Raw genomic sequence first — 21,108 nt, 5'->3', positions numbered from 1 at the left:
AAGGCAACAGCCATCATTCCTTTACACACATAATGCAGTTGGCAACCTTCCGGGCAGCAGGTCCCACCGAGACTTGAACTCGGATCACTGGATTCAAAGCCAAGAGTGCTGGCCATTACACCATGGGACCAAGATAGAATGCCGCTGCTTCTTCAGGGTAGCCAATGGACCCCCGTCAACCTTGACTTACCTGGCATGGCATTCCTGCTGGTTCTTAGGGGAACTTTGAGACGTGTCTCATTTTGCATAGAAAACAGCCGACACGTGGAAGAAAATGGAAAATTCTAGCATGTTGGCCCGTTTGGAATCCTTTGTAATGAAATGAAAGCGCTAGATTATCCGCATTACAGCAAGGGTCTTAATCGAGCCAAGGAGCCTTCACCATCCCATTCCTTAGGAGATCAGTTTAAATCTCATTTATTATGGAATATTGGGGGAAAGAAAGTAGGGTGTGTGTCCGTATGAAACAGAGAATAGGTGTGAGTCATTCCCAAATCCCCATTTGAATCACTGATCTAAATGAGCAAGCAATAATCGAATGGAACTGTGAAACCAAAATGCAAGATCTCACCAGTAGGTTCATCTTGTCTTAATAGAGATGCTTCCACTGAGTAAAGTTTAATAGATTTCCTTTGCCGTCATGCTGGTATCAGAGCAGCAAACACAATGGAATGTGAGGAACACGTAAGTATACCACAGCCATGGGGGACCTTTGGGCAGATGTGAGCTTTGCCTCACTCCTCGTTAGTATAGTGGTGAGTATCCCAGCCTGACACGCGGGAGACCGGGGTTCGATTCCCCGACGGGGAGCGTGCTGCTACTTTTAGCCATGAACCAAAGAAAGCCGCCAAACTCAAGTTACAGCAATATTGCCGTTGAGTAGGTTGAGATGAATGGAGCCGGAGGAAGCAGGACAATCCAAAAAATGAGGGGCAAAGAAGTAAGAACACATAGGCCCATGCTGTTAAGGCAACAGCCATCATTCCTTTACACACATAATGCAGTTGGCAACCTTCCGGGCAGCAGGTCCCACCGAGACTTGAACTCGGATCACTGGATTCAAAGCCAAGAGTGCTGGCCATTACACCATGGGACCAAGATAGAATGCCGCTGCTTCTTCAGGGTAGCCAATGGACCCCCGTCAACCTTGACTTACCTGGCATGGCATTCCTGCTGGTTCTTAGGGGAACTTTGAGACGGGTCTCATTTTGCATAGAAAACAGCCGACACGTGGAAGGAAATGGAAAATTCTAGCATGTTGGCCCGTTTGGAATCCTTTGTAATGAAATGAAAGCGCTAGATTATCCGCATTACAGCAAGGGTCTTAATCGAGCCAAGGAGCCTTCACCATCCCATTCCTTAGGAGATCAGTTTAAATCTCATTTATTATGGAATATTGGGGGAAAGAAAGTAGGGTGTGTGTTCGTATGAAACAGAGAATAGGTGTGAGTCATTCCCAAATCCCCATTTGAATCACTGATCTAAATGAGCAAGCAATAATCGAATGGAACTGTGAAACCAAAATGCAAGATCTCACCAGTAAGTTCATCTTGTCTTAATAGAGATGCTTCCACTGAGTAAAGTTTAATAGATTTCCTTTGCCGTCATGCTGGTATCAGAGCAGCAAACACAATGGAATGTGAGGAACACATAAGTATACCACAGCCATGGGGGACCTTTGGGCAGATGTGAGCTTTGCCTCACTCCTCGTTAGTATAGTGGTGAGTATCCCTGCCTGTCACGTGGGAGACCGGGGTTTGATTCCCCGACGGGGAGCGTGCTGCTACTTTTAGCCATGAACCAAAGAAAGCCGCCAAACTCAAGTTACAGCAATATTGCCGTTGAGTAGGTTGAGATGAATGGAGCCAGAGGAAGCAGGACAATCCAAAAAATGAGGGGCAAAGAAGTAAGAACACATAGGCCCATGCTGTTAAGGCAACAGCCATCATTCCTTTACACACATAATGCAGTTGGCAACCTTCCGGGCAGCAGGTCCCACCGAGACTTGAACTCGGATCACTGGATTCAAAACCAAGAGTGCTGGCCATTACACCATGGGACCAAGATAGAATGCCGCTGCTTCTTCAGGGTAGCCAATGGACCCCCGTCAACCTTGACTTACCTGGCATGGCATTCCTGCTGGTTCTTAGGGGAACTTTGAGACGTGTCTCATTTTGCATAGAAAACAGCCGACACGTGGAAGAAAATGGAAAATTCTAGCATGTTGGCCCGTTTGGAATCCTTTGTAATGAAATGAAAGCGCTAGATTATCCGCATTACAGCAAGGGTCTTAATCGAGCCAAGGAGCCTTCACCATCCCATTCCTTAGGAGATCAGTTTAAATCTCATTTATTATGGAATATTGGGGGAAAGAAAGTAGGGTGTGTGTCCGTATGAAACAGAGAATAGGTGTGAGTCATTCCCAAATCCCCATTTGAATCACTGATCTAAATGAGCAAGCAATAATCGAATGGAACTGTGAAACCAAAATGCAAGATCTCACCAGTAGGTTCATCTTGTCTTAATAGAGATGCTTCCACTGAGTAAAGTTTAATAGATTTCCTTTGCCGTCATGCTGGTATCAGAGCAGCAAACACAATGGAATGTGAGGAACACGTAAGTATACCACAGCCATGGGGGACCTTTGGGCAGATGTGAGCTTTGCCTCACTCCTCGTTAGTATAGTGGTGAGTATCCCCGCCTGTCACGTGGGAGACCGGGGTTCGATTCCCCGACGGGGAGCGTGCTGCTACTTTTAGCCATGAACCAAAGAAAGCCGCCAAACTCAAGTTACAGCAATATTGCCGTTGAGTAGGTTGAGATGAATGGAGCCGGAGGAAGCAGGACAATCCAAAAAATGAGGGGCAAAGAAGTAAGAACACATAGGCCCATGCTGTTAAGGCAACAGCCATCATTCCTTTACACACATAATGCAGTTGGCAACCTTCCGGGCAGCAGGTCCCACCGAGACTTGAACTCGGATCACTGGATTCAAAGCCAAGAGTGCTGGCCATTACACCATGGGACCAAGATAGAATGCCGCTGCTTCTTCAGGGTAGCCAATGGACCCCCGTCAACCTTGACTTACCTGGCATGGCATTCCTGCTGGTTCTTAGGGGAACTTTGAGACGGGTCTCATTTTGCATAGAAAACAGCCGACACGTGGAAGGAAATGGAAAATTCTAGCATGTTGGCCCGTTTGGAATCCTTTGTAATGAAATGAAAGCGCTAGATTATCCGCATTACAGCAAGGGTCTTAATCGAGCCAAGGAGCCTTCACCATCCCATTCCTTAGGAGATCAGTTTAAATCTCATTTATTATGGAATATTGGGGGAAAGAAAGTAGGGTGTGTGTTCGTATGAAACAGAGAATAGGTGTGAGTCATTCCCAAATCCCCATTTGAATCACTGATCTAAATGAGCAAGCAATAATCGAATGGAACTGTGAAACCAAAATGCAAGATCTCACCAGTAAGTTCATCTTGTCTTAATAGAGATGCTTCCACTGAGTAAAGTTTAATAGATTTCCTTTGCCGTCATGCTGGTATCAGAGCAGCAAACACAATGGAATGTGAGGAACACGTAAGTATACCACAGCCATGGGGGACCTTTGGGCAGATGTGAGCTTTGCCTCACTCCTCGTTAGTATAGTGGTGAGTATCCCTGCCTGTCACGTGGGAGACCGGGGTTTGATTCCCCGACGGGGAGCGTGCTGCTACTTTTAGCCATGAACCAAAGAAAGCCGCCAAACTCAAGTTACAGCAATATTGCCGTTGAGTAGGTTGAGATGAATGGAGCCAGAGGAAGCAGGACAATCCAAAAAATGAGGGGCAAAGAAGTAAGAACACATAGGCCCATGCTGTTAAGGCAACAGCCATCATTCCTTTACACACATAATGCAGTTGGCAACCTTCCGGGCAGCAGGTCCCACCGAGACTTGAACTCGGATCACTGGATTCAAAACCAAGAGTGCTGGCCATTACACCATGGGACCAAGATAGAATGCCGCTGCTTCTTCAGGGTAGCCAATGGACCCCCGTCAACCTTGACTTACCTGGCATGGCATTCCTGCTGGTTCTTAGGGGAACTTTGAGACGTGTCTCATTTTGCATAGAAAACAGCCGACACGTGGAAGAAAATGGAAAATTCTAGCATGTTGGCCCGTTTGGAATCCTTTGTAATGAAATGAAAGCGCTAGATTATCCGCATTACAGCAAGGGTCTTAATCGAGCCAAGGAGCCTTCACCATCCCATTCCTTAGGAGATCAGTTTAAATCTCATTTATTATGGAATATTGGGGGAAAGAAAGTAGGGTGTGTGTTCGTATGAAACAGAGAATAGGTGTGAGTCATTCCCAAATCCCCATTTGAATCACTGATCTAAATGAGCAAGCAATAATCGAATGGAACTGTGAAACCAAAATGCAAGATCTCACCAGTAAGTTCATCTTGTCTTAATAGAGATGCTTCCACTGAGTAAAGTTTAATAGATTTCCTTTGCCGTCATGCTGGTATCAGAGCAGCAAACACAATGGAATGTGAGGAACACGTAAGTATACCACAGCCATGGGGGACCTTTGGGCAGATGTGAGCTTTGCCTCACTCCTCGTTAGTATAGTGGTGAGTATCCCTGCCTGTCACGTGGGAGACCGGGGTTTGATTCCCCGACGGGGAGCGTGCTGCTACTTTTAGCCATGAACCAAAGAAAGCCGCCAAACTCAAGTTACAGCAATATTGCCGTTGAGTAGGTTGAGATGAATGGAGCCAGAGGAAGCAGGACAATCCAAAAAATGAGGGGCAAAGAAGTAAGAACACATAGGCCCATGCTGTTAAGGCAACAGCCATCATTCCTTTACACACATAATGCAGTTGGCAACCTTCCGGGCAGCAGGTCCCACCGAGACTTGAACTCGGATCACTGGATTCAAAACCAAGAGTGCTGGCCATTACACCATGGGACCAAGATAGAATGCCGCTGCTTCTTCAGGGTAGCCAATGGACCCCCGTCAACCTTGACTTACCTGGCATGGCATTCCTGCTGGTTCTTAGGGGAACTTTGAGACGTGTCTCATTTTGCATAGAAAACAGCCGACACGTGGAAGAAAATGGAAAATTCTAGCATGTTGGCCCGTTTGGAATCCTTTGTAATGAAATGAAAGCGCTAGATTATCCGCATTACAGCAAGGGTCTTAATCGAGCCAAGGAGCCTTCACCATCCCATTCCTTAGGAGATCAGTTTAAATCTCATTTATTATGGAATATTGGGTGAAAGAAAGTAGGGTGTGTGTCCGTATGAAACAGAGAATAGGTGTGAGTCATTCCCAAATCCCCATTTGAATCACTGATCTAAATGAGCAAGCAATAATCGAATGGAACTGTGAAACCAAAATGCAAGATCTCACCAGTAGGTTCATCTTGTCTTAATAGAGATGCTTCCACTGAGTAAAGTTTAATAGATTTCCTTTGCCGTCATGCTGGTATCAAAGCAGCAAACACAATGGAATGTGAGGAACACGTAAGTATACCACAGCCATGGGGGACCTTTGGGCAGATGTGAGCTTTGCCTCACTCCTCGTTAGTATAGTGGTGAGTATCCCCGCCTGTCACGTGGGCGACCGGGGTTCGATTCCCCGACGGGGAGCGTGCTGCTACTTTTAGCCATGAACCAAAGAAAGCCGCCAAACTCAAGTTACAGCAATATTGCCGTTGAGTAGGTTGAGATGAATGCAGCCAGAGGAAGCAGGACAATCCAAAAAATGAGGGGCAAAGAAGTAAGAACACATAGGCCCATGCTGTTAAGGCAACAGCCATCATTCCTTTACACACATAATGCAGTTGGCAACCTTCCGGGCAGCAGGTCCCACCGAGACTTGAACTCGGATCACTGGATTCAAAGCCAAGAGTGCTGGCCATTACACCATGGGACCAAGATAGAATGCCGCTGCTTCTTCAGGGTAGCCAATGGACCCCTGTCAACCTTGACTTACCTGGCATGGCATTCCTGCTGGTTCTTAGGGAAACTTTGAGACGTGTCTCATTTTGCATAGAAAACAGCCGACACGTGGAATAAAATGGAAAATTCTAGCATGTTGGCCTGTTTGGAATCCTTTGTAATGAAATGAAAGCGCTAGATTATCCACATTACAGCCAGGGTCTTAATCGAGCCAAGGAGCCTTCACCATCACATTCCTTAGGAGATCAGTTCAAATCTCATTTATTATGGTATATTGGGGGACAGAAAGTAGGGTGTGTGTTCGTATGAAACAGAGAATAGGTGTGAGTCATTCCCAAATCCCCATTTGAATCACTGATCTAAATGAGCAAGGAATAATTGAATGGAACTGTGAAACCAAAATGCAAGATCTCACCAGTAGGTTCATCTTGTCTTACTAGAAATTCTTCCACTGAGTAAAGTTTAATAGATTTCGTTTGCCGTCATGCTGGTATCAGAGCAGCAAACACAATGGAATGTGAGGAACACGAAAGTATACCACAGCCATGGGGGACCTTTGGGCAGATGTGAGCTTTGCCTCACTCCTCATTAGTATAGTGGTGAGTATCCCCGCCTGTCACGTGGGAGACCGGGGTTCGATTCCCCGACGGGGAGCGTGCTGCTACTTTTAGCCATGAACCAAAGAAAGCCGCCAAACTCAAGTTACAGCAATATTGCCGTTGACTAGGTTGAGATGAATGGAGCCAGAGGAAGCAGGACAATCCAAAAAATGAGGGGCAAAGAAGCAAGATCACATAGGCCCATGCTGTTAAGGCAAAAGCCATCATTCCTTTACACACATAATGCAGTTGGCAACCTTACGGGCAGCAGGTCCCATCGAGACTTGAACTCGGATCACTGGATTCAAAGCCCAGAGTGCTGGCCATTACACCATGGGACCAAGATAGAATGCCGCTGCTTCTTCAGGGTAGCCAATGGACCCCCGTCAACCTTGACTTACCTGGCATGGCATTCCTGCTGGTTCTTAGGGAAACTTTGAGACGTGTCTCATTTTGCATAGAAAACAGCCGACACGTGGAAGAAAATGGAAAATTCTAGCATGTTGGCCCGTTTGGAATCCTTTGTAATGAAATGAAAGCGCTAGATTATCCGCATTACAGCAAGGGTCTTAATCGAGCCAAGGAGCCTTCACCATCCCATTCCTTAGGAGATCAGTTTAAATCTCATTTATTATGGAATATTGGGGGAAAGAAAGTAGGGTGTGTGTCCGTATGAAACAGAGAATAGGTGTGAGTCATTCCCAAATCCCCATTTGAATCACTGATCTAAATGAGCAAGCAATAATCGAATGGAACTGTGAAACCAAAATGCAAGATCTCACCAGTAGGTTCATCTTGTCTTAATAGAGATGCTTCCACTGAGTAAAGTTTAATAGATTTCCTTTGCCGTCATGCTGGTATCAGAGCAGCAAACACAATGGAATGTGAGGAACACGTAAGTATACCACGACCTTTGGGCAGATGTGACCTTTACCTCACTCCTCGTTAGTATAGTGGTGAGTATCCTTGCCTGTCACGGGGGAGACCGGGGTTCGATTCCCCGACGGGGAGCGTGCTGCTACTTTTAGCCATGAACCAAAGAAAGCCGCCAAACTCAAGTTACAGCAATATTGCCGTTGACTAGGTTGAGATGAATGCAGCCAGAGGAAGCAGGTCAGTCCAAAAAATGAGGAGCAAAGAAGCAAGATCACATAGGCCCATGCTGTTAAGGCAACAGGCATCGTTCCTTTACACACATAATGCAGTTGGCAACCTTTCGGGCAGCAGGTCCCACCGAGACTTGAACTCGGATCACTGGATTCAAAGCCCAGAGTGCTGGCCATTACACCATGGGACCAAGATAGAATGCCGCTGCTTCTTCAGGGTAGCCAATGGACCCCCGTCAACCTTGACTTACCTGGCATGGCATTCCTGCTGGTTCTTAGGGGAACTTTGAGACGTGTCTCATTTTGCATAGAAATCAGCCGACACGTGGAAGGAAATGGAAAATTCTAGCATGTTGGCCCGTTTGGAATCCTTTGTAATGAAATGAAAGCGCTAGATTATCCGCATTACAGCAAGGGTCTTAATCGAGCCAAGGAGCCTTCACCATCCCATTCCTTAGGAGATCAGTTTAAATCTCATTTATTATGGAATATTGGGGGAAAGAAAGTAGGGTGTGTGTCCGTATGAAACAGAGAATAGGTGTGAGTCATTCCCAAATCCCCATTTGAATCACTGATCTAAATGAGCAAGCAATAATCGAATGGAACTGTGAAACCAAAATGCAAGATCTCACCAGTAGGTTCATCTTGTCTTAATAGACATGCTTCCACTGACTAAAGTTTAATAGATTTCGTTTGCCGTCATGCTGGTATCAGAGCAGCAAACGCAATGGAATGTGAGGAACACGTAAGTATACCACAGCCATGGGGGACCTTTGGGCAGATGTGACCTTTGCCTCACTCCTCGTTAGTATAGTGGTGAGTATCCCCGCCTGTCACGCGGGAGACCGGGGTTCGATTCCCCGACGGGGAGCGTGCTGCTACTTTTAGCCATGAACCAAAGAAAGCCGCCAAACTCAAGTTACAGCAATATTGCCGTTGACTAGGTTGAGATGAATGGAGCCAGAGGAAGCAGGACAATCCAAAAAATGAGGGGCAAAGAAGCAAGATCACATAGGCCCATGCTGTTAAGGCAAAAGCCATCATTCCTTTACACACATAATGCAGTTGGCAACCTTCCGGGCAGCAGGTCCCACCGAGACTTGAACTCGGATCACTGGATTCAAAGCCCAGAGTGCTGGCCATTACACCATGGGACCAAGATAGAATGCCGCTGCTTCTTCAGGGTAGCCAATGGACCCCTGTCAACCTTGACTTACCTGGCATGGCATTCCTGCTGGTTCTTAGGGAAACTTTGAGACGTGTCTCATTTTGCATAGAAAACAGCCGACACGTGGAAGAAAATGGAAAATTCTAGCATGTTGGCCTGTTTGGAATCCTTTGTAATGAAATGAAAGCGCTAGATTATCCACATTACAGCCAGGGTCTTAATCGAGCCAAGGAGCCTTCACCATCACATTCCTTAGGAGATCAGTTCAAATCTCATTTATTATGGTATATTGGGGGACAGAAAGTAGGGTGTGTGTTCGTATGAAACAGAGAATAGGTGTGAGTCATTCCCAAATCCCCATTTGAATCACTGATCTAAATGAGCAAGGAATAATTGAATGGAACTGTGAAACCAAAATGCAAGATCTCACCAGTAGGTTCATCTTGTCTTACTAGAGATTCTTCCACTGAGTAAAGTTTAATAGATTTCGTTTGCCGTCATGCTGGTATCAGAGCAGCAAACACAATGGAATGTGAGGAACACGAAAGTATACCACAGCCATGGGGGACCTTTGGGCAGATGTGAGCTTTGCCTCACTCCTCATTAGTATAGTGGTGAGTATCCCCGCCTGTCACGCGGGAGACCGGGGTTCGATTCCCTGACGGGGAGCGTGCTGCTACTTTTAGCCATGAACCAAAGAAAGCCGCCAAACTCAAGTTACAGCAATATTGCCGTTGACTAGGTTGAGATGAATGGAGCCAGAGGAAGCAGGACAATCCAAAAAATGAGGGGCAAAGAAGCAAGATCACATAGGCCCATGCTGTTAAGGCAACAGCCATCATTCCTTTACACACATAATGCAGTTGGCAACCTTCCGGGCAGCAGGTCCCACCGAGACTTGAACTCGGATCACTGGATTCAAAGCCAAGAGTGCTGGCCATTACACCATGGGACCAAGATAGAATGCCGCTGCTTCTTCAGGGTAGCCAATGGACCCCCGTCAACCATGACTTACCTGGCATGGCATTCCTGCTGGTTCTTAGGGGAACTTTGAGACGTGTCTCATTTTGCATAGAAAACAGCCGACACGTGGAAGAAAATGGAAAATTCTAGCATGTTGGCCCGTTTGGAATCCTTTGTAATGAAATGAAAGCGCTAGATTATCCGCATTACAGCAAGGGTCTTAATCGAGCCAAGGAGCCTTCACCATCCCATTCCTTAGGAGATCAGTTTAAATCTCATTTATTATGGAATATTGGGGGAAAGAAAGTAGGGTGTGTGTCCGTATGAAACAGAGAATAGGTGTGAGTCATTCCCAAATCCCCATTTGAATCACTGATCTAAATGAGCAAGCAATAATCGAATGGAACTGTGAAACCAAAATGCAAGATCTCACCAGTAGGTTCATCTTGTCTTAATAGAGATGCTTCCACTGAGTAAAGTTTAATAGATTTCCTTTGCCGTCATGCTGGTATCAGAGCAGCAAACACAATGGAATGTGAGGAACACGTAAGTATACCACGACCTTTGGGCAGATGTGACCTTTACCTCACTCCTCGTTAGTATAGTGGTGAGTATCCCCGCCTGTCACGCGGGAGACCGGGGTTCGATTCCCCGACGGGGAGCGTGCTGCTACTTTTAGCCATGAACCAAAGAAAGCCGCCAAACTCAAGTTACAGCAATATTGCCGTTGACTAGGTTGAGATGAATGCAGCCAGAGGAAGTAGGTCAATCCAAAAAATGAGGAGCAAAGAAGTAAGAACACATAGGCCCATGCTGTTAAGGCAACAGGCATCGTTCCTTTACACACATAATGCAGTTGGCAACCTTTCGGGCAGCAGGTCCCACCGAGACTTGAACTCGGATCACTGGATTCAAAGCCCAGAGTGCTGGCCATTACACCATGGGACCAAGATAGAATGCCGCTGCTTCTTCAGGGTAGCCAATGGACCCCCGTCAACCTTGACTTACCTGGCATGGCATTCCTGCTGGTTCTTAGGGGAACTTTGAGACGTGTCTCATTTTGCATAGAAAACAGCCGACACGTGGAAGGAAATGGAAAATTCTAGCATGTTGGCCCGTTTGGAATCCTTTGTAATGAAATGAAAGCGCTAGATTATCCGCATTACAGCAAGGGTCTTAATCGAGCCAAGGAGCCTTCACCATCCCATTCCTTAGGAGATCAGTTTAAATCTCATTTATTATGGAATATTGGGGGAAAGAAAGTAGGGTGTGTGTCCGTATGAAACAGAGAATAGGTGTGAGTCATTCCCAAATCCCCATTTGAATCACTGATCTAAATGAGCAAGCAATAATCGAATGGAACTGTGAAACCAAAATGCAAGATCTCACCAGTAGGTTCATCTTGTCTTAATAGAGATGCTTCCACTGACTAAAGTTTAATAGATTTCGTTTGCCGTCATGCTGGTATCAGAGCAGCAAACGCAATGGAATGTGAGGAACACGTAAGTATACCACAGCCATGGGGGACCTTTGGGCAGATGTGACCTTTCCCTCACTCCTCGTTAGTATAGTGGTGAGTATCCCCGCCTGTCACGCGGGAGACCGGGGTTCGATTCCCCGACGGGGAGCGTGCTGCTAATTTTAGCCATGAACCAAAGAAAGCCGCCAAACTCAAGTTACAGCAATATTGCCGTTGACTAGGTTGAGATGAATGGAGCCAGAGGAAGCAGGACAATCCAAAAAATGAGGGGCAAAGAAGCAAGATCACATAGGCCCATGCTGTTAAGGCAAAAGCCATCATTCCTTTACACACATAATGCAGTTGGCAACCTTCCGGGCAGCAGGTCCCACCGAGACTTGAACTCGGATCACTGGATTCAAAGCCCAGAGTGCTGGCCATTACACCATGGGACCAAGATAGAATGCCGCTGCTTTCTCAGGGTAGCCAATGGACCCCTGTCAACCTTGACTTACCTGGCATGGCATTCCTGCTGGTTCTTAGGGAAACTTTGAGACGTGTCTCATTTTGCATAGAAAACAGCCGACACGTGGAAGAAAATGGAAAATTCTAGCATGTTGGCCTGTTTGGAATCCTTTGTAATGAAATGAAAGCGCTAGATTATCCACATTACAGCCAGGGTCTTAATCGAGCCAAGGAGCCTTCACCATCACATTCCTTAGGAGATCAGTTCAAATCTCATTTATTATGGTATATTGGGGGACAGAAAGTAGGGTGTGTGTTCGTATGAAACAGAGAATAGGTGTGAGTCATTCCCAAATCCCCATTTGAATCACTGATCTAAATGAGCAAGGAATAATTGAATGGAACTGTGAAACCAAAATGCAAGATCTCACCAGTAGGTTCATCTTGTCTTACTAGAGATTCTTCCACTGAGTAAAGTTTAATAGATTTCGTTTGCCGTCATGCTGGAATCAGAGCAGCAAACACAATGGAATGTGAGGAACACGAAAGTATACCACAGCCATGGGGGACCTTTGGGCAGATGTGAGCTTTGCCTCACTCCTCATTAGTATAGTGGTGAGTATCCCCGCCTGTCACGCGGGAGACCGGGGTTCGATTCCCCGACGGGGAGCGTGCTGCTACTTTTAGCCATGAACCAAAGAAAGCCGCCAAACTCAAGTTACAGCAATATTGCCGTTGACTAGGTTGAGATGAATGGAGCCAGAGGAAGCAGGACAATCCAAAAAATGAGGGGCAAAGAAGCAAGATCACATAGGCCCATGCTGTTAAGGCAACAGCCATCATTCCTTTACACACATAATGCAGTTGGCAACCTTCGGGGCAGCAGGTCCCACCGAGACTTGAACTCGTATCACTGGATTCAAAGCCCAGAGTGCTGGCCATTACACCATGGGACCAAGAAAGAATGCCGCTGCTTCTTCAGGGTAGCCAATGGACCCCCGTCAACCTTGACTTACCTGGCATGGCATTCCTGCTGGTTCTTAGGGAAACTTTGAGACGTGTCTCATTTTGCATAGAAAACAGCCGACACGTGGAAGAAAATGGAAAATTCTAGCATGTTGGCCTGTTTGGAATCCTTTGTAATGAAATGAAAGCGCTAGATTATCCACATTACAGCCAGGGTCTTAATCGAGCCAAGAAGCCTTCACCATCACATTCCTTAGGAGATCAGTTCAAATCTCATTTATTATGGTATATTGGGGGACAGAAAGTAGGGTGTGTGTTCGTATGAAACAGAGAATAGGTGTGAGTCATTCCCAAATCCCCATTTGAATCACTGATCTAAATGAGCAAGCAATAATCGAATGGAACTGTGAAACCAAAATGCAAGATCTCACCAGTAGGTTCATCTTGTCTTAATAGAGATGCTTCCACTGAGTAAAGTTTAAAAGATTTCCTTTGCCGTCATGCTGGTATCAGAGCAGCAAACACAATGGAATGTGAGGAACACGTAAGTATACCACAGCCATGGGGGACCTTTGGGCAGATGTGAGCTTTGCCTCACTCCTCATTAGTATAGTGGTGAGTATCCCCGCCTGTCACGCGGGAGACCGGGGTTCGATTCCCCGACGGGGAGCGTGCTGCTACTTTTAGCCATGAACCAAAGAAAGCCGCCAAACTCAAGTTACAGCAATATTGCCGTTGACTAGGTTGAGATGAATGCAGCCAGAGGAAGCAGGACAATCCAAAAAATGAGGAGCAAAGAAGTAAGAACACATAGGCCCATGGTGTTAAGGCAACAGGCATCGTTCCTTTACACACATAATGCAGTTGGCAACCTTTCGGGCAGCAGGTCCCACCGAGACTTGAACTCGGATCACTGGATTCAAAGCCCAGAGTGCTGGCCATTACACCATGGGACCAAGATAGAATGCCGCTGCTTCTTCAGGGTAGCCAATGGACCCCCGTCAACCTTGACTTACCTGGCATGGCATTCCTGCTGGTTCTTAGGGGAACTTTGAGACGTGTCTCATTTTGCATAGAAAACAGCCGACACGTGGAAGGAAATGGAAAATTCTAGCATGTTGGCCCGTTTGGAATCCTTTGTAATGAAATGAAAGCGCTAGATTATCCGCATTACAGCAAGGGTCTTAATCGAGCCAAGGAGCCTTCACCATCCCATTCCTTAGGAGATCAGTTTAAATCTCATTTATTATGGAATATTGGGGGAAAGAAAGTAGGGTGTGTGTCCGTATGAAACAGAGAATAGGTGTGAGTCATTCCCAAATCCCCATTTGAATCACTGATCTAAATGAGCAAGCAATAATCGAATGGAACTGTGAAACCAAAATGCAAGATCTCACCAGTAGGTTCATCTTGTCTTAATAGAGATTTTTCCACTGAGTAAAGTTTAATAGATTTCGTTTGCCGTCATGCTGGTATCAGAGCAGCAAACACAATGGAATGTGAGGAACACGTAAGTATACCACAGCCATGGGGGACCTTTGGGCAGATGTGACCTTTGCCTCACTCCTCGTTAGTATAGTGGTGAGTATCCCCGCCTGTCACGCGGCAGACCGGGGTTCGAATCCCCGACGGGGAGCGTGCTGATACTTTTAGCCATGAACCAAAGAAAGCCGCCAAACTCAAGTTACAGCAATATTGCCGTTGACTAGGTTGAGATGAATGGAGCCAGAGGAAGCAGGACAATCCAAAAAATGAGGGGCAAAGAAGCAAGATCACATAGGCCCATGCTGTTAAGGCAACAGCCATCATTCCTTTACACACATAATGCAGTTGGCAACCTTCCGGGCAGCAGGTCCCACCGAGACTTGAACTCGGATCACTGGATTCAAAGCCCAGAGTGCTGGCCATTACACCATGGGACCAAGATAGAATGCCGCTGCTTCTTCAGGGTAGCCAATGGACCCCCGTCAACCTTGACTTACCTGGCATGGCATTCCTGCTGGTTCTTAGGGAAACTTTGAGACGTGTCTCATTTTGCATAGAAAACAGCCGACACGTGGAAGAAAATGGAAAATTCTAGCATGTTGGCCCGTTTGGAATCCTTTGTAATGAAATGAAAGCGCTAGATTATCCGCATTACAGCAAGGGTCTTAATCGAGCCAAGGAGCCTTCACCATCCCATTCCTTAGGAGATCAGTTTAAATCTCATTTATTATGGTATATTGGGGGAAAGAAAGTAGGGTGTGTGTCCGTATGAAACAGAGAATAGGTGTGAGTCATTCCCAAATCCCCATTTGAATCACTGATCTAAATGAGCAAGCAATAATCGAATGGAACTGTGAAACCAAAATGCAAGATCTCACCAGTAGGTTCATCTTGTCTTAATAGAGATGCTTCCACTGAGTAAAGTTTAATAGATTTCCTTTGCCGTCATGCTGGTATCAGAGCAGCAAACACAATGGAATGTGAGGAACACGTAAGTATACCACAGCCATGGGGGACCTTTGGGCAGATGTGAGCTTTGCCTCACTCCTCGTTAATATAGTGGTGAGTATCCCCGCCTGTCACGTGGGAGACCGGGGTTCGATTCCCCGACGGGGAGCGTGCTGCTACTTTTAGCCATGAACCAAAGAAAGCCGCCAAACTCAAGTTACAGCAATATTGCCGTTGAGTAGGTTGAGATGAATGGAGCCAGAGGAAGCAGGACAATCCAAAAAATGAGGGGCAAAGAAGTAAGAACACATAGGCCCATGCTGTTAAGGCAACAGCCATCATTCCTTTACACACATAATGCAGTTGGCAACCTTCCGGGCAGCAGGTCCCACCGAGACTTGAACTCGGATCACTGGATTCAAAGCCAAGAGTGCTGGCCATTACACCATGGGACCAAGATAGAATGGCGCTGCTTCTTCAGGGTAACCAATGGACCCCCGTCAACCATGACTTACCTGGCATGGCATTCCTGCTGGTTCTTAGGGGAACTTTGAGACGTGTCTCATTTTGCATAGAAAACAGCCGACACGTGGAAGAAAATGGAAAATTCTAGCATGTTGGCCCGTTTGGAATCCTTTGTAATGAAATGAAAGCGCTAGATTATCCGCATTACAGCAAGGGTCTTAATCGAGCCAAGGAGCCTTCACCATCCCATTCCTTAGGAGATCAGTTTAAATCTCATTTATTATGGAATATTGGGGGAAAGAAAGTAGGGTGTGTGTCCGTATGAAACAGAGAATAGGTGTGAGTCATTCCCAAATCCCCATTTGAATCACTGATCTAAATGAGCAAGCAATAATCGAATGGAACTGTGAAACCAAAATGCAAGATCTCACCAGTAGGTTCATCTTGTCTTAATAGAGATGCTTCCACTGAGTAAAGTTTAATAGATTTCCTTTGCCGTCATGCTGGTATCAGAGCAGCAAACACAATGGAATGTGAGGAACACGTAAGTATACCACGACCTTTGGGCAGATGTGACCTTTACCTCACTCCTCGTTAGTATAGTGGTGAGTATCCCCGCCTGTCACGCGGGAGACCGGGGTTCGATTCCCCGACGGGGAGCGTGCTGCTACTTTTAGCCATGAACCAAAGAAAGCCGCCAAACTCAAGTTACAGCAATATTGCCGTTGACTAGGTTGAGATGAATGCAGCCAGAGGAAGCAGGACAATCCAAAAAATGAGGAGCAAAGAAGTAAGAACACATAGGCCCATGGTGTTAAGGCAACAGGCATCGTTCCTTTACACACATAATGCAGTTGGCAACCTTTCGGGCAGCAGGTCCCACCGAGACTTGAACTCGGATCACTGGATTCAAAGCCCAGAGTGCTGGCCATTACACCATGGGACCAAGATAGAATGCCGCTGCTTCTTCAGGGTAGCCAATGGACCCCCGTCAACCTTGACTTACCTGGCATGGCATTCCTGCTGGTTCTTAGGGGAACTTTGAGACGTGTCTCATTTTGCATAGAAAACAGCCGACACGTGGAAGGAAATGGAAAATTCTAGCATGTTGGCCCGTTTGGAATCCTTTGTAATGAAATGAAAGCGCTAGATTATCCGCATTACAGCAAGGGTCTTAATCGAGCCAAGGAGCCTTCACCATCCCATTCCTTAGGAGATCAGTTTAAATCTCATTTATTATGGTATATTGGGGGAAAGAAAGTAGGGTGTGTGTCCGTATGAAACAGAGAATAGGTGTGAGTCATTCCCAAATCCCCATTTGAATCACTGATCTAAATGAGCAAGCAATAATCGAATGGAACTGTGAAACCAAAATGCAAGATCTCACCAGTAGGTTCATCTTGTCTTAATAGAGATGCTTCCACTGAGTAAAGTTTAATAGATTTCCTTTGCCGTCATGCTGGTATCAGAGCAGCAAACACAATGGAATGTGAGGAACACGTAAGTATACCACAGCCATGGGGGACCTTTGGGCAGATGTGAGCTTTACCTCACTCCTCGTTAGTATAGTGGTGAGTATCCCCGCCTGTCACGTGGGAGACCGGGGTTCGATTCCCCGACGGGGAGCGTGCTGCTACTTTTAGCCATGAACCAAAGAAAGCCGCCAAACTCAAGTTACAGCAATATTGCCGTTGAGTAGGTTGAGATGAATGGAGCCAGAGGAAGCAGGACAATCCAAAAAATGAGGGGCAAAGAAGTAAGAACACATAGGCCCATGCTGTTAAGGCAACAGCCATCATTCCTTTACACACATAATGCAGTTGGCAACCTTCCGGGCAGCAGGTCCCACCGAGACTTGAACTCGGATCACTGGATTCAAAGCCAAGAGTGCTGGCCATTACACCATGGGACCAAGATAGAATGCCGCTGCTTCTTCAGGGTAGCCAATGGACCCCCGTCAACCATGACTTACCTGGCATGGCATTCCTGCTGGTTCTTAGGGGAACTTTGAAACGTGTCTCATTTTGCATAGAAAACAGCCGACACGTGGAAGAAAATGGAAAATTCTAGCATGTTGGCCCGTTTGGAATCCTTTGTAATGAAATGAAAGCGCTAGATTATCCGCATTACAGCAAGGGTCTTAATCGAGCCAAGGAGCCTTCACCATCCCATTCCTTAGGAGATCAGTTTAAATCTCATTTATTATGGAATATTGGGGGAAAGAAAGTAGGGTGTGTGTCCGTATGAAACAGAGAATAGGTGTGAGTCATTCCCAAATCCCCATTTGAATCACTGATCTAAATGAGCAAGCAATAATCGAATGGAACTGTGAAACCAAAATGCAAGATCTCACCAGTAGGTTCATCTTGTCTTAATAGAGATGCTTCCACTGAGTAAAGTTTAATAGATTTCCTTTGCCGTCATGCTGGTATCAGAGCAGCAAACACAATGGAATGTGAGGAACACGTAAGTATACCACGACCTTTGGGCAGATGTGACCTTTACCTCACTCCTCGTTAGTATAGTGGTGAGTATCCCCGCCTGTCACGCGGGAGACCGGGGTTCGATTCCCCGACGGGGAGCGTGCTGCTACTTTTAGCCATGAACCAAAGAAAGCCACCAAACTCAAGTTACAGCAATATTGCCGTTGACTAGGTTGAGATGAATGCAGCCAGAGGAAGCAGGTCAATCCAAAAAATGAGGAGCAAAGAAGCAAGATCACATAGGCCCATGCTGTTAAGGCAACAGGCATCGTTCCTTTACACACATAATGCAGTTGGCAACCTTTCGGGCAGCAGGTCCCACCGAGACTTGAACTCGGATCACTGGATTCAAAGCCCAGAGTGCTGGCCATTACACCATGGGACCAAGATAGAATGCCGCTGCTTCTTCAGGGTAGCCAATGGACCCCCGTCAACCTTGACTTACCTGGCATGGCATTCCTGCTGGTTCTTAGGGGAACTTTGAGACGTGTCTCATTTTGCATAGAAAACAGCCGACACGTGGAAGGAAATGGAAAATTCTAGCATGTTGGCCCGTTTGGAATCCTTTGTAATGAAATGAAAGCGCTAGATTATCCGCATTACAGCAAGGGTCTTAATCGAGCCAAGGAGCCTTCACCATCCCATTCCTTAGGAGATCAGTTTAAATCTCATTTATTATGGAATATTGGGGGAAAGAAAGTAGGGTGTGTGTCCGTATGAAACAGAGAATAGGTGTGAGTCATTCCCAAATCCCCATTTGAATCACTGATCTAAATGAGCAAGCAATAATCGAATGGAACTGTGAAACCAAAATGCAAGATCTCACCAGTAGGTTCATCTTGTCTTAATAGAGATGCTTCCACTGACTAAAGTTTAATAGATTTCGTTTGCCGTCATGCTGGTATCAGAGCAGCAAACGCAATGGAATTTGAGGAACACGTAAGTATACCACAGCCATGGGGGACCTTTGGGCAGATGTGACCTTTGCCTCACTCCTCGTTAGTATAGTGGTGAGTATCCCCGCCTGTCACGCGGGAGACCGGGGTTCGATTCCCCGACGGGGAGCGTGCTGCTACTTTTAGCCATGAACCAAAGAAAGCCGCCAAACTCAAGTTACAGCAATATTGCCGTTGACTAGGTTGAGATGAATGGAGCCAGAGGAAGCAGGACAATCCAAAAAATGAGGGGCAAAGAAGCAAGATCACATAGGCCCATGCTGTTAAGGCAAAAGCCATCATTCCTTTACACACATAATGCAGTTGGCAACCTTCCGGGCAGCAGGTCCCACCGAGACTTGAACTCGGATCACTGGATTCAAAGCCCAGAGTGCTGGCCATTACACCATGGGACCAAGATAGAATGCCGCTGCTTCTTCAGGGTAGCCAATGGACCCCTGTCAACCTTGACTTACCTGGCATGGCATTCCTGCTGGTTCTTAGGGAAACTTTGAGACGTGTCTCATTTTGCATAGAAAACAGCCGACACGTGGAAGAAAATGCAAAATTCTAGCATGTTGGCCTGTTTGGAATCCTTTGTAATGAAATGAAAGCGCTAGATTATCCACATTACAGCCAGGGTCTTAATCGAGCCAAGGAGCCTTCACCATCACATTCCTTAGGAGATCAGTTCAAATCTCATTTATTATGGTATATTGGGGGACAGAAAGTAGGGTGTGTGTTCGTATGAAACAGAGAATAGGTGTGAGTCATTCCCAAATCCCCATTTGAATCACTGATCTAAATGAGCAAGGAATAATTGAATGGAACTGTGAAACCAAAATGCAAGATCTCACCAGTAGGTTCATCTGGTCTTACTAGAGATTCTTCCACTGAGTAAAGTTTAATAGATTTCGTTTGCCGTCATGCTGGTATCAGAGCAGCAAACACAATGGAATGTGAGGAACACGAAAGTATACCACAGCCATGGGGGACCTTTGGGCAGATGTGAGCTTTGCCTCACTCCTCATTAGTATAGTGGTGAGTATCCCCGCCTGTCACGCGGGAGACCGGGGTTCGATTCCCAGACGGGGAGCGTGCTGCTACTTTTAGCCATGAACCAAAGAAAGCCGCCAAACTCAAGTTACAGCAATATTGCCGTTGACTAGGTTGAGATGAATGGAGCCAGAGGAAGCAGGACAATCCAAAAAATGAGGGGCAAAGAAGCAAGATCACATAGGCCCATGCTGTTAAGGCAACAGCCATCATTCCTTTACACACATAATGCAGTTGGCAACCTTCCGGGCAGCAGGTCCCACCGAGACTTGAACTCGGATCACTGGATTCAAAGCCCAGAGTGCTGGCCATTACACCATGGGACCAAGATAGAATGCCGCTGCTTCTTCAGGGTAGCCAATGGACCCCCGTCAACCTTGACTTACCTGGCATGGCATTCCTGCTGGTTCTTAGGGAAACTTTGAGACGTGTCTCATTTTGCATAGAAAACAGCCGACACGTGGAAGAAAATGGAAAATTCTAGCATGTTGGACTGTTTGGAATCCTTTGTAATGAAATGAAAGCGCTAGATTATCCACATTACAGCCAGGGTCTTAATCGAGCCAAGAAGCCTTCACCATCACATTCCTTAGGAGATCAGTTCAAATCTCATTTATTATGGTATATTGGGGGACAGAAAGTAGGGTGTGTGTTCGTATGAAACAGAGAATAGGTGTGAGTCATTCCCAAATCCCCATTTGAATCACTGATCTAAATGAGCAAGCAATAATCGAATCGAACTGTGAAACCAAAATGCAAGATCTCACCAGTAGGTTCATCTTGTCTTAATAGAGATGCTTCCACTGACTAAAGTTTAATAGATTTCGTTTGCCGTCATGCTGGTATCAGAGCAGCAAACGCAATGGAATGTGAGGAACACGTAAGTATACCACAGCCATGGGGGACCTTTGGGCAGATGTGACCTTTGCCTCACTCCTCGTTAGTATAGTGGTGAGTATCCCCGCCTGTCACGCGGGAGACCGGGGTTCGATTCCCCGACGGGGAGCGTGCTGCTGCTTTTAGCCATGAACCAAAGAAAGCCGCCAAACTCAAGTTAC

The 21,108-nt window shown here is 46.3% G+C and overlaps 1 non-coding gene across 1 annotated transcript; it reads left to right on the top strand.

Annotated features, from left to right (window-relative positions):
• Positions 1–738: 738 nt before the first annotated feature.
• Positions 739–810, top strand: trnav-gac (transfer RNA valine (anticodon GAC)). Its single transcript has one exon. It is a non-coding gene; the product is annotated as a tRNA-Val (tRNA).
• The last annotated feature ends 20,298 nt before the right edge of the window (positions 811–21,108 follow it).

Source organism: Brienomyrus brachyistius, chromosome 1 (assembly GCF_023856365.1).
Source record: "Brienomyrus brachyistius isolate T26 chromosome 1, BBRACH_0.4, whole genome shotgun sequence".
Taxonomy (NCBI): domain Eukaryota; kingdom Metazoa; phylum Chordata; class Actinopteri; order Osteoglossiformes; family Mormyridae; genus Brienomyrus; species Brienomyrus brachyistius.
This window is presented reverse-complemented; position numbering and strand designations above follow the sequence as displayed.